The sequence below is a fragment of the Pteropus vampyrus genome, unplaced genomic scaffold (assembly GCF_000151845.1).
Source record: "Pteropus vampyrus isolate Shadow unplaced genomic scaffold, Pvam_2.0 Scaffold595, whole genome shotgun sequence".
Taxonomy (NCBI): domain Eukaryota; kingdom Metazoa; phylum Chordata; class Mammalia; order Chiroptera; family Pteropodidae; genus Pteropus; species Pteropus vampyrus.
The window spans coordinates 44,284-59,591 of NW_011889376.1; the positions used below are offsets into that span (position 1 = coordinate 44,284).

Below are 15,308 nucleotides of genomic sequence, written 5' to 3' on the forward strand. Positions count from 1 at the left end.
GAAAAACAGCAAGAAGAGGGCGATCTGTAGCTCCAGTGTGTCTGCCAATCCCAACAGGATGAACTCAGTCAGCACAGTGTAATTTGTTTTAGTCATTTGTTACAAATAGAGTCTCCTGAAACTTGCATTAGGTGTAGATATTTCTCTCTCCAACATTTAGAGGAAATTGTAAAAATGTTGATGAGGATATTCACACATGGGAGAAAAACAACCTAGGATAATATAGCTTAGTAAATAGAGTTACTGAAGAGAGAGGAAAATTAGTGGACAAGCAACAAGCATGTAAATTTATTAAGCAGTTGTCTACTAAATGTGGTTGTAGTCCTCTCAAAGCAAGTCCACACACTTCACCTCAGTTTCTGCAAATGCATCATATGTTGTTCTAGTTTTTCTCTACCCTCCCATATCCCAAATACAAAGGATACAGATAACCTGCTGAAGTATCTCCCATTCCATGAACAGGTGTGTGGATTTAACTCAAATCTATTTTTTTCCCTCAAGGCCACTCTGTTTAATCTTTAACTCCAAAATTCATGCATTGCCTCCCAAAGATTCTCATGTAACTCAAGCAACGAATTCATTGACCATTTTAAATGATCAATACTTGGACATCTATTATATCCTTAAGAATGATTTTGTAGTCTTTTAAACATCAACCGAATAACTGTTCTCATTAGAAAGCACACTATCAAATTAATGTCATGTAGCATTAGACACTGTACCTGCTCACCACTGTGAATAAGAGCACCAAATCCTCAGTAGCTTCCAGACCACTCTCACTTGTGTGATTTTCTTTTTTATTATGGATTCTCAGTTGAAAATTAAAAATGAAAAAAAAGGAGAATTTCATTTTTTAAATGAAATGAAATGCAGTGAAAATTTGCATGACTTATTTGAAAGATATGAGACACCTTCTGAGTAGGTACATATTGCTGCACTTTTATTTTGTTTTCCATAAAGAGAAATGGATAATCATGGGGACAAGATTATAGGGTTTAATTGTGGAGTCAGTCTCTAAAGGAAACTCCCATTCTCAAGAGAAAAGAGAACATAGTCACATGAAAATACATGGAATCATGTGTTGCATCACAATGTCAATCCCGATCTCTGTGTTACTTTAAAATCTTTTGCCAAAGTAAAAAAAAGAAAAAAAAGTAATTTCTTATTATGCTGCCTCTCTTTTGGTATTTTACCTATTTCAAATAGGTGTCAAATCCACTAACTGTTTATTATTTTATTATTCTTCCCTTTGCCAGTGTGTGTGTGTGTGTGTGTGTGTGTGTGTGTGTGTATGTGTGTGTGTCTTTTCGGTAAGTTCAATCCAACTCTGTTCTTTTTTTAAATTTTGTTTTACTATTAGTTTCAAGTATCCAGTACATCAGTTAGACATTTATATAGTTTATGAAACGATCCCCTGATTGCTCTTTCTCTCTGGCTCTCCTCCTAGCCATTGCATACTGCTGACTGCATTCCCTATGCTGTGCTCCCCATCCCCGTGACCATCTATCAACTACTACTTCTGTAACTCTTTATGGCTTTCTCCCAGACCCCCAAACCCCACTACTCTGGCTGTCACTAAATTGTCCTCTATGTTTATGAATCTATTTCTGATTTATATGTTCTTCTTGTTCCTTAGATTCTGCATGTAAGTGAAATCATATGGTATTTATCTTTCTCTGACTTATTTCATTCAGCATAATAACCTCTAAGTCCATCCAGATTGTTGCGAATGGCTAAGATTTCATTTTTTCAAATGGCTGAGTACTATTCCTTTGTATATATGAATCATAAAAACATATGGAACACTTCACGAATTTGCGTGCTATCCTCGCAGGAGCCATGCTAATCTCTGTATCGTTCCAATTTTCGTATATGTGCTGCCAAAGTGAGCACTCAGCTCTGTTCTTGAGTGAAATTAAAGAGAAGAAACTAAAATCCATTGTACAATGTTTAAGGGAATATTCCAGCAAATAGAACAATGAGTAGGAAAATCTAACTTCTTTTTTATGATTTCGTAGGAATTGTGTTGACTTATTGCAATTATTGTTTGATTGTGATCCTGGAAGAGGATGAAAGTACACATTTTCCATATCTCAATACAGAAGGAAAACAAGGTGAAATAAAACACGTTGAGTGTCCACATGTATGGAGATTTTGTCTGCATAGAGAACGCATCATATATCAAGTTCTGTATTATACTTTTCCATTTAAATTCTCAGTTTATTTTCTACACCAGTCTTTGAGGAAGCATTATTATATTACACATTTTGCAGATGAAGTGAGCAAAGCTTCAAGCTGTTAAAAAAAAACTTCCCAATGTATAAAGTGTTAGGAAGTAGAATAGACTTAAGCCCAGACTTCAAAAAAAAGTGTTAATACCCAGCTACCTTATTTTCCTGTCTAGTTTTATTTCATCTTATTTAGAAGATTGTATATGTGTATATGTGTGTGTACGTTTGTATTTCCTCTAGTAAATTCAGTCATTAGAGTAGATAGATATTTCTATATTGAAAGAAAGTCTGTAACATCATGGCAAATACAACTTAAAAACTTGACTTTTAAAGATCCCTCCATTGTGTCAATAAAAAGTACCCCAAATTGACATCTATCAAATACATAATATATATTTACTAATATATGAAATTTAATCAACGATTTAAGAAATGGAAATATTTAAAAAATAATTTCTAATTGAGCAACTAGAAATGTGAATTAAGAGAGACAGGAGAAGAATCAGCACAGCGAGTTACCACGGGAGAAGGAGAAGGAGAAAATGTTCTGAAGAAAGAAGACATTATTGAACTCTAAAGAAAATGAGGATCAAAAAGAAGATTGAAAGTATTGAACAAAATATTATAATTGAAAATCTTGAAAAAAATTTTATTCGAGAAGAGCAGAAAAACAATCAATAATAATATTGCAATTTAAATAAAGTTAAAATTGTAAAATAATGAGTTAGAAACCATCAGTTTTCAAAGTCAGGTTTATCGTATAATATCGTTCTTCCTGTAATTGATCACTGTTTCGAGGTGAACACTTTGGTGAGTTTTGCCAAACACATACAGTCTTGTAAGCACCAACACAATCAAGATGGCATATTTTTGTTAATACTGAAAAAAATCTCTTGCAATGGCCCATTTAAAAATAAAACTTGTTTTTTCTCACTCTGCTTCTGACCTCTGTTGGCACCATTCTGTGAGCCCACACAGCTGTCGGTATTTGCACAACTACTGGAAGTTAAGCTAAGTCATTACAATACACTGTATATGTATTTTTATCATTTGCTCTTTAAACGTGTTATTTATTCTTTTTCACCAGCTCTTACCAAATCCAGCACTTCAGATTATTCCGACTCACAGTCTTCTTATGTAACACATGATCTGGGCATAATGATTTTATGATTTGTAAAATAAAACCTCGGCCTTTACTTAACATTTTTTTATTTTTATTTTTGCTGCTTATTGTGTTTTCCAGGTAAATAAATCTTCTATTTGCATATCCTCTCAAGTCTGTACTTTTTTTTTTCATTTTTCTGTTTCCTTTTCCAGTATGTTAATGAATCTGACATACTCTCAATACAAACTTAGCTAGTAAATTATATTTTATTGATTTGATTTGTTTTGCAACACACGGTAAATATAATTGTACAATTTCAGGATATTGAGGTTTGGAGTCCAAGTCAGAAAGTCAGAGTTTTTAACAGATGTCTTCATCAGATTGATCTCTCGTTGGCAAAATTTCAAAATTTCTTGGCCAATATTCACCACCTCTTTGTTTAGTAACAAATCTGGAAGCAATAAGTTCTTCTAAATGGCTGAAATATCCCAAGGTCTCTTCTGAGACTCAGGAGTGATGCATGGACGTATTTAATAATTTGATGATTAAACAGAAAATTATAAGATAATCTTAGAAATAATACATTCCAATTTCTCAGCCAAAGCAGTAAATTATATGTAAAAGTGTCTACATTTCTACTTTCTGGTGAAACATACTATTTGACACTCATTTCATCTATTTTTGATAAGGCTATTTGTTTTAACATTGTTTCTATAAAGTTGTATATTTTCTTTTTTAACAGTTAAATATTAATTTATTTAAATCGGTAAGCTTTGAAATATATTACATAATTTTGTTCTCTAGAAGTGGGTAACAATTGTCAGTAAATTGAACAGAAATACTATTCTGATCGGTTTTAAGCTCTATGCTTTCCATAAAGCTCTTTGTACATCCCTCTTCCACGGATTATATATTCTCACATCAATTCAACCACTTCGTATTTGATTTTTTCCCTATACACCCCTACCACTTGGGCATTACCTCCTTGACATAATATTGTTTATCTCTGTCCATTGAAATGTACTGAATATGAATTAGCACATTATCTTTGATTTTATTTGACCAGTGTTGAGTTAAATGGGATTACTACTTCATTTTATCTTCGCATTAGCCTTTATCTATTTACTACTTACAGTCGTATGTCTTCTCATTTTTAATAGCCCCATGAAAATTACATTGCCTATGTTACTTTACACTTAATAAACTAAATCCAAAATTACTTTGATATATTAATATCAATATGTACACTTTTTTTGCCTAAATGCAATAGTCCATCTATTAATGAGTTTTTTGGTTGTTTTTGGATTTTTGTTATTCTTAAAATTTGATTCACTCCTTCCATCTCGTTGGCTTATTTTTCTAACGTCGTGACATTCACAGGTTATGTGAGCTCTTCTCTATTTGGCTAAATCTAATCATATTGACGAAAACATTACTGAAAGGCATACATTTCAAACTTCATTAATATTAACAAGTAAATTACCAAAAAAACATTGAATAAGGCAAAATTTTGATTGATTTGTATATATTTGGAGAATATACTAACATTAAATATTCACATAAAATAAAAGACCAGGTTCATTAGAGAACAGAAAACAATGGTGACTGTATATCAAAGAAGCAAAAAGATATTACATTTATAGGTGATAGTTTAATAAATATTTTCAGGAAAGAAGAGAATGATAAATTCACACTCAATATAAATTTTAGAAGTCTCTTAATGCTTTTGCAATTTAAATTTCTTTTGAGTTAAATACAGTAAAAAATATTTGGAACATATTTCACACAAATACATTGAACAATAAGCCAAAATATAATAATTAAAATATTTTTACAAATAATATTGAGTTTAATAAATAATCAAAATTTACATAAGAAGCTTATATTCAAGAAATTAAAAAGTAGCAAAATCATTAGTGATAATAGCTCTCAAAGTCGAAAATATTTGTAAATCTTGTACATGAGATAAATTATTTTTTGAGTTTTTTTTTATTATAGTGACATTGGTTAACGAAATCTAGTGTTTCAAGTGTACAATTCATCTATAAGTCATTATATATTGCATTGTATGTTCACCTCCCATAGATTACTTTTTGTCATCACGTATTTGCACCCTTTTACCGCATCTATCAGCCACCTCCTCCTTACCCTCTATTAACCGCTGTCCATGTCCATGAGTCTCTGTGCAATTGTCATGTTTGTTTATTGCTTTTAGGTTTATATCCCACACGTAAGTGACATCATGTGGTTTTCAATATTTTCTGTGTGGCTTATTTCAATTAGCATGATCATATCAAGGTCCATACATGAGATTAATTAAATGTAGAAATGCTGAACTCCAGAGCAGAGAACATGGCTCAAATTATGAAATGTCTAAATCCCCAAATCTCAGAATAATTGGATTCATCTCTGAAATGTTGTTTCTATTTCTGTTTTATTACAAATTAAAGCATCTAATGAAAGGAATATAATATTAGTATTTACGAGTGAAACATCTTGGTTTCATGTATGATTTAATTACATTCCCAGGACAGGGACAGTGGAAAGCATGCAGCCAACAGCTGCCAGCTGGTGCATGAGAAGCAGGCAGGCTATGCAGGGAAAGAGCGAGCACCTCTGAGAACAGCCTGGCTGTTCTACCACAGGCCTCCGGGGCAAGGTAACCACTGCAGACATGTGGGCTGAGAGCATGAGTGCCCATGAGTGCTCAGACACCATCGATATCTTCACGAACATCTGTCTGGTCTAAGTCACCCACATGGACCATTGAGGACATTATTGAATGGTCAAGCTGGATGACCGCTTTGTGACAAACCATAAGTTTGCTGTGCCAAATCCCAGATGACTTGTACATCATAGATTCTATCACATATGACTTCAGTGACAAGGGTAAGGAAAGAGACATGGGGAATTTCTCTCCCAAAACTGTAAATGTGGCTGTGTCCTTAGCAAGGCCTGGCTCCCACTCAGTTCCTTCCAGGTTCCACTAAGTCAATTTCCTGTCTGCCTTCATATTAATAATGCTGAGCTTTAATATTAAGATTAGTCTCATTGATTTTTATTGAAAATTGTTAGAAGATGTTTATACTCAGGAAATCTAAGAGCCTATTTTAAAGAATATGTATCAAATTCATTCATGTTCTGACCGTCTTTGCAACAGCCAAATATGTGTGCTCATAGATTGTGTGTGTGCCAGTCTGGGAGAGACAAAGAGAACTGGAAACTTTTGAGGAGAAAAGAAGGGTGTAGGAGAAATGTTTTAATTGGTGCATTGTAAACAGGTAACAGTTTTCCTAATAGCACACTTTTGCACAAACTCACACTTATTCTTTAAGGAATATGTATGTGTATAAGGGCAATAAGAGAAATAAAAACTGGGAATTTTACAGTAGCAATTAAATCCACACTTTTTTAATTTAAAATTTTCTTTTCAGGAGATCATTTAATACTTAAAAATGGTTATCTATTTTAAATTTAACACATTTTGACCTAAGTGATATATAACAATCACGGATCATAAATGGTGGAAAGGAATGTATGTGGAAATAACAAATGGATATTACATGTAATTTTAATGGCTAGTTTCATGAGATATTGTGAATTTTGTCTCTAAACAGTCAATATCTTTCTTTTCCTAGGCAAGATGTTATTACAAATAAGCCTCTTTTTTAAGGACCTATTAAAGATGTAGAATAATGATATGAAGGTCTCATCGTCTCACGTAAATTTGGTAATTTACTTGAGTAATACATAATATTATTACTTAGGAAATATTGTAATAAAAAACCATTGACTTGAACCACCTTTTGAAAGTTCGTTAAATACTCTATCTAGTTCAGAAATTTAACCAAACAATCACAGAACAGCAGAATCCTTTTCTTGGTAAATATATCCCAAAAAGCCGCCTTTACTTCCTTATTCCTGAGGCTGTAGATCAGAGGATTTAACATGGGGATCACCACTGTGTAGAACACAGAAGCCACTTTGTCCTGACTTATGGAGTAGCTGGAACTGGGTCTCAGATAAGTATAGATGGCAGTGGAATAGAACAGAGTTATAGCTGTCAGGTGAGAGGCGCATGTCGAGAACGCTTTGCGCCTCCCCTCCCCTGAATGCATGCGAAAGATGGAGAAGAGAATGTAGGAGTAGGAGGTGAGGATGACCAGCAGAGCTCCGATCATATTCACACCAGCAAAAATGGAAGTGGTGCTTTCATTCAGCCATGTGTCAGAACATGAGAGCTTAAAAAGTGGAGGGCTGTCACAGAAGAAGTGGTTGATGACATTGGAGCCACAGAATGGCAAGCTGCTTACACAACTTGTGTTTACCATGGAGTTCAACAGTCCTGCTGTAAAAGCCCCTGCTGCCATTTTAAGGCAGATGGTCCTGGACATGAGCACGGGGTAAAGCAGAGGGTTGCATATGGCCACGTAACGGTCATAGGCCATTAACCCAAACAGGATGCACTCGGTCGTGGCCAAGGCGATGAAGAAGTACAACTGCACAAAGCAGCCAACAAAGGAGATGGTTTTCTTCTCTGACAGTAAATCCACCAGCATCTTTGGGGTGATGGTGGAGGAGTAACAAACGTCCACAAAGGACAGGTTGGCCAGAAAGAAGTACATGGGTGTGTGAAGTCGTGAGTCAGCCTTGATTAAGAGGACCATGCCAACATTTCCCCAAACTGTAAGTGTGTATACCATGAAAAATAGCAAGAAGAGGGTGATCTGTAGCGCCAGTGTGTCTGCCAATCCCAACAGGATGAACTCAGTCACCACAGTATAATTTGTTCTAGTCATGTGTTACAAATAGAGTCTCCTTAAATTTGCATTAGGTGTAGATATTTCTCCCTCCAATATTTACAGGAAATCGTAAAAATGTTGATGAGGATATTCACACATGGGAAAAAACAAACTAGGATAATATAGTGTAGCAAATAGAGTGACTGAAGAAAGAGGAAAATTAGTGGACAAGTGGACAAGCATGTAAATGTATTGAGCAATTGTCTACTAAATCTGGTTGTAGTCCTCTCAGAGCACTGGGCAAGTCCACACACTTCTCTTCAGTTTCTGAAAGGGAAATGTATGTTGTTCTAGTTTTTCTCTACCCTCCCATACCCCAAATACAAAGGATACAAATTACCTGCTGAAATATCTCCCATTCTGTGAACAGGTGTGTGGGTTTAACTCAAATGTATTTTTTTCCCTCAAGACCACTCTGTTTAATCTTTTACTCCAAAATTCTCATATAATCCAAGCAGTGAAAATAGTGACCATTTGAAAGGATCGATATTTCGGCATCTATTATATCCTAAGAATGTTTTTGTATTCTTTTTAAAGCAACCAAATAATTGTTTTTATTACAAAGCACATTATCAAATTGTCATGTAGCATCTGACACTGTACCTGTCCACCGCAGTGAATAACAGCACCAAATCCTCAGTAGCTTCCAGTCCAGTCTTACTCGTGTAGACTGTGATTTTCTTTTTTATTATGAGTTCTCAGTTGCATTTTAAAAATGAAAAAAAGGAGAATTTCATTTCTTAAGTGAAATGAAATACAGTGAAATTTGCATGACTTATTTGAAAGATTAAGTAAGACACCTTCTGAGTAAATATATGATGCTGTACTTTTATTTTGTTTTCTGTAAAGATAAATGAGTAATCATGGGGACGAGATTATAGAGTTTATGGCGGAGTCAACCCTCTAAAGGAAACTCCCATTCTCAAGAGAAAAGAGAACACAGTCACATGGAAATACATGGAATCATGTGTTGCATCAAGAAGTCGATCCTGATCTCTGTGTTACTTTAAAGTCTTTTGCCAAAGTAAAAAGAAAAAAGTAATTACTTATTCCCTTGTCTCTCTTTTTGTATTTTAGCCTATTTTAAATGGATGCCTAGCCCACTAACTGTTTATTATTTTGTTATTATTCTTCCCTTTGCTAATGTGTGTGTCTGTGTGTGTGTGTATGCGTGTGTGTGTTCTGGTTAAGTTCAACCTTCAATTCCAATCTGTTCTTCTTTAAAATTGTATTTTACTGTTAGTTTCAAGTATACAGTAAATTGGGTAGACATTTATATAGTTTCTCTCTCTGTCCTCTGCTTCTACACCTAGCCATTACTTTAACGTTAACTGCATTCCTTATGCAGTGCTCCCCATCCCCGTGACCATCAATCAACTACTTTCTACTTCTTTAACCCTTTACCCTTTTATCCTAGTCCCCCAAATCCCCTCCCATCTGGCCATCACCAGATTGTCCTCTATATTTGTGAGTCTGTTTTTGATTAGTTTGTTCTTTTTGTTTCTTAAATTCCGCATGTAAGGGAAATCATATGGTATTTATCTTTCTCTGACTTATTTCACTCAGGATAAGAACGTCTAGGTCCAACCACATTGTTGCAAATGGTTAAGATTTCATTTTTTTAATGGCTGAGTAATATTCCATTTTATATATGAACCATAAAAACATATGGAATAGTTCACTAATTTGTGTATTATCCTTGCACAGGAGCTATGCTAATCTTCTCTCTATTGTTCCAATTTTAGTATATGTGCTGCCGAAGTGAGCACCAACTTTGTTCTTCAGTGAAATTAATGAGAAAGAACTAAAGACATCCATTGTACAATGTTTAAAGAAATATTCCAGCAAATAGAACAAGAAATAAGAAAATCTAACTTTTTTATTATGTCAGATTTGTGTTGGCTTATTGCAATTATTGTCTGATTGTGATCCTAACAAAGACATGAAAGTACAGAGTTTCTAGATCTAAATACAGAATGAAAACAAAGTGAAATAAAACACACTGAGCGTCCATATGTATGGAGATTTTGTCTGCATAGAGAATGCATCATACATCAAGTTCTGTATTACACTTTTCCATTTAAATTCTCAATTTATTATCTATACCAGTCTTTGAGGAAGCATTATATTACACATTTTGCAGACGAAGTGAGCAAAAGTTCAACTAATGTTTCAGGCTTAATTTGCTCCAGAAACCATTTGTTCATCTTTCTGACAGGGCAGAGTATCTCTAGAGCTCTCGCCCACACCAGATTTCAAATGAATCATTTTTTTTTCCCCACAGCCTTCTTCACACGCACATACTGACTTCATAAAAAAGTAAGCAACAGGAGTAGGGCTGTCTACTGGAATGCAAACCCGCTACGTATACATATCTAGCGGTTTCCTCATATCTCCATGGACGAATGAGGCGGTGAGCAGGATATGTTGATACGCTTCCTCTATCGAAGACCTCTGGCTTCTAAGCCTCCCCCAAATCCTGATTCTTAATCTCAAGTAAGTGGTGTAGGTTTTGCCTTCACCTTCCTCACCACAATAACTAATTGAAGTACTCATGACTTCTTTGACTTTTTCAGTCTTAGAGAAACATCTTATGGGATCATTTTCCTAATGAGGATATTATAATGTTCAAAGGTGCAAACATTACTGTCCTGCTACCAGTTACTCCTGTTGTGACAATATAAGAAAAACAGAGACGAGCATAGGTTACTGCAGCAGTAGCAAGTTTAAAAATGCTCAAGCAGGCTGATAATCCAGCTGGGGCAATTGCCTTCACGAGAACTGTTGTTTTCGGCATTTCCTTTGTAATATATTCATTTGTATTATATAAAAGTAAATAATTTAAGAGCTAAAATGTTGAAGTTAGAATTATTTTCAATACAGAGAAGGAGTGGAAAATATATTTTGGGTAGAGACATCGTAGTTTGAGACTCTTACATTCTGTTGTGTCTTTGCTACAGATAGTTAACTCCTCAATACCATAGTGATTTGTTTTTGCTAATCCAATGGACTTGTTTTGTCCTTTAACTTAATAATGTCTCTGAAAACTTTTACACATCTGTGCAACCTTTTTTCTACTTATTTATATACATATATATATGTGTGTATATATATATATACATATATATACATTTTTTTTTCTGATTTTCTCATGAAATAATGCAGATATTGACTTTCACAGAAGGGAGCATAAGAGATAAACTAGCGTTCTGACAATTATAGTCTTTTGACTGCATATAAATTGGGTACTCATCAAATAGACAATACAGTTTATGAAATATAGAGAAGTTCCATATTTTAACAGGTCACTTACTCAGATATTACCAAAAGAAACTCAATGTAAAAGTAGTTTAAAAGCATAATTTTAGTGAGCTAAATATCTTTGTTAATTATTGAGTTACCTGATAGGATACCCATTTTTCTATTAAGATTTCTACAAATCTTGATTTTCTGAGATAAGATTGCTGCATACTCTATAATTTAAAAGTGTTTTAAAAACTACAACATCAACGATAGAATGAAGCCCTTAATTACAGAATCTACTCAATTGCATTCACAGGATATATTAATAACAGATTTTATCATTTTTGGTACTTGTTTAAATATTTTTTCTTTTTTAATTAGCTAACAAATTTTTTAGAGCAGAAACTTTTACAATTATTAACATTCCATAAATATTTTTGGGTAAGTAAATGTACAAATAGACTTGATTATATTTTAAAAATGTAAGTTAAGTCTTTACATAATACATCATTTTTCTCAATGATGAGATTCATGATTCATAACATTTTAGATTATAAACATTTTTCTGTATATCACTTATCTAAGGAATAAGTTCAAGATGCTAATATTTTACTCTGTTTATTCAAATTAATAAGGCAAATGCATGTAATAAGTTGTAAATTAAGCATGTAGGATCAATAGTTTATTTTATTTCTTATGCTAAAGTGTATATGTGGTTTGCTTTCTATATAGAAGACTGAAAAACATGTTGATTAAATAACTGTAATGTCTATTGATTTCCCTTGAGAGTCAATAAGAAATAACATAATTAGGATATATTCTGATGCTGAGCCTTGTATTAGCCCCAATGCAAAAGGTAGGAATTTGCCGTTATCAAGGGATTCATTACACTAGAGTAAAAAGAGTTGGGAAGGAGTCCTCTTATCTTTATCACATATTCATCAATTTTCTCTCAGGATAATCTTTGCTTATGATACTTATCCCTTCATTAATACTTGCTCTGTATTCTCTTTGTATCGAACCTAAAAATTTCACCAAAGGTTTTCGTTAATGAGACTCATTGGGCATTCATTTTGAATGGTTAGTTTGTATCAAAAGGTGGTAACATTAGCATTACAAGTTTGTAGATTAACAAGGTGACATGAAGATACCTTCAAAAACAGTGGACAGACACATTTAATGTTATGTCTTCTTTTGCAATTTAATGGTTAAAATTTTATGATTGATTTGCTTAAATTTTTGTTCCAAAAATTTATCATCACAAATTTTTTCGATTTTCCTTTACATTAATAATGGGGTAGGATAAATCAGATACATTGCTTTTGGAGGCTCAAACAAAATTTCAATTAGTGTTTAAGATTTAATTGACACCTCATGATCAAAGCTAATAAAAAGAAGGTTAGTGATATTTGCTGTAAGATTATGTGAAAGACAATGATGTCTATAGTTGTCAATTGCTGGTAAAAATTCTTTGAAGGGAGCCGCTAGCAAAAGAAAGATAAACAATCAAAATGAAATTTAAAATATATGTATATAAGGAAGTGACTCATGAAAAGGGATAAGATAATAAATTATGATAATTAATAAATTAGCTTTTCTGAGTTGTTATATATAAGATTATCATTTAATCCAAAATTAGTTGCATTGCAATATCGCTACAGAAAATATTTAGGATTTAATTTTTTTAAAGATAACATTAATAATATACAAGGTCCTTAGGAAAATTAATTTAACAATAATTACTTATAACATGGAGATTATAAAACATCATTAAAATATTTTAAATAAATAATATAATGATACTATGTTTATGAGGAAGACTCAATATTTTAAAGACATAAGCTTTATAAAATTAGTCTGTAAATACAACACATTTACAAACAAAATTATATGAATGCTCTGAAAGTGCAAAGTTAAGTGTAAAATTTTATGTGAAATTGTTGTTTTATGTGCCCTTGAGTCAGCTCCCATTCCTGGTGACGCTATGAATGAGTGTGATGTCCATAATGTCCTGTCCACAACAGCCCTGCTCAGCAGCTCTAGACTCATGCCTATGGCTTCTTTTATGGAGATGATCCATGTTCGATTTGGTCTTCCTCTTTTCCTGCTGCCTTCTATTTTTCCCAGCATTATTGTCTTTTCTGAAGAACACTGCCTTCTCATGATATGCCCAAAATAGGAGAATGACAGTTTTGTCATTTTGCCTCCAGTATGTTTCAGGCTTAATGTGTTTTAGGAGCCACTTGTTCTTTCTGGTGGTCTGGGGTATCCTGAAAGCTTTCTTCCAACATTATATTTCAAATGAATTAATTTTTTTTCCTATCAGCCTTCTTCACTGTCCAACTTTTACATCCATACACAGTAATGGGGGATTTTGTAAAATTACTCAGAACAAAAAGACCACGCCGTTTCTGAATAAATATCTAGGAGCAACTGATGCCATTATAAAGAAAAGCTTGCCAATGAAGAAAGTTTAACATTGACTGTTGATAAGAATAGAGTCTAGAGAGTTCCACACACAAATGAAAAATTTAACATATCATAAGGTATCATTCAAGATAAATGGAGAATGTATGTTTAAAAAAAGCAATGGGGGAAAATATGCTATCTGCATTCATAAAAGAAAAGATCTCTACCTAATACAATAGACCAAAAATAATCTCAAATGTGTTAAACATTTATATATCTGTCACCCACACTATCTTGGGGAAAGAAAGTTAAATGACTATAATAAGTGTTAGCAAAGATATGGAACCTGAGATCTTATGTGCTGTTGTTGAGAGTACAAATGTAAGGAAGAAATTTAGAAAAGAGTTTGTTATGTTTTGAAGTTGCACATATGTTTATCCTCAGTATGTATACAATCAGTGTTACATCTAGGGATATACCTGCATGAATTTTTGTATCTGTGCCTGAGTGACATGTAACATTCATATCCACATTGGTCATAATAGAAGATAATAGACAATTTAATTATGACACATTAAAGAAAAAGAATACTACAAAGCTGTGGAATTAGTGTGCAGGAATACATACAAATGTGATTGAATATTAGAAACATAATAATGAAGAAAAATATAATCAATATAGAAGACAAACTGTGTATGATAGCACATTTATAATATTGAAAATAGGTGTATTAAAAATGTAGTTTTAAGAATATGAATGAATTTATTTTTAAAAGTGAAAGCTAGGGAATAATGAAAAAGTCACAAGAGTAGTTGTCATTCTCAAGAAAGCAGGATAATGGAAATGAATGCAGAGAACTTACAATTATGGTGATACTCAGTTTCCTTTTAATTTAATTCGAGAGGTGAGTTTATATGTGTTCATTTACTGTGTTTCCTAATTTACATATTTATTTTATATTTTAGAATGAACTGATATTTTATATTTTACGTAATATAAAAATAAAGAATTAAAACAAAAGAAAGTTGAGAAAAATTTTTTAACTTAGTGGTTGTTCAAGATGCCCAAGAACATCATCAGGTTCAATGATCCACAAAACTCAGAACCTTGGTACTTATGGTTATGGTTTATTACAGTTAAAAAAATTAAAATTGGCAAAGGATAAAGGTGTGTAGAGCAGTGTCTAGGAGAACCAGGTATGAGCTTCCACTTGTCCTTTCGAGTGGAATCACGCAGACAGCACTTAAAGCTTCCAGCAGTGTGGTCTAACAACTCCTGTGAAGGGTTGTCAACTGGAAATTCTCATCCAAGACTTGGTATGCAGAGTTTTATTGGGAGTCAGTACACAGACTTGGAGACAGAACATAACTCTCCATAGTTACTTAGTCTCCAACTACCCCAACCCAGGGTTCAAACTGACACAACCTTGCCCAAAGCCTTGTGTGTACAAAAACAGGCTTTCACCATAAATGACATCATTAGCATAATGTGTTTGCTCTGGCCCCCAGGATGCAATGA

At 33.4% G+C, this 15,308-nt stretch overlaps 2 non-coding genes and 1 pseudogene across 2 annotated transcripts; all 3 read right to left on the reverse strand.

The window, feature by feature from the left end:
* Positions 1-1,791: 1,791 nt before the first annotated feature.
* LOC111733638 lies at positions 1,792-1,893 on the reverse strand. The gene has a single exon (XR_002778060.1). It is a non-coding gene; the product is annotated as a U6 spliceosomal RNA (small nuclear RNA).
* A 5,398-nt stretch (positions 1,894-7,291) lies between these two features.
* LOC105308589 lies at positions 7,292-8,135 on the reverse strand (annotated as a pseudogene).
* A 1,665-nt stretch (positions 8,136-9,800) lies between these two features.
* LOC111733637 lies at positions 9,801-9,907 on the reverse strand. The gene has a single exon (XR_002778059.1). It is a non-coding gene; the product is annotated as a U6 spliceosomal RNA (small nuclear RNA).
* Positions 9,908-15,308: the final 5,401 nt, after the last annotated feature.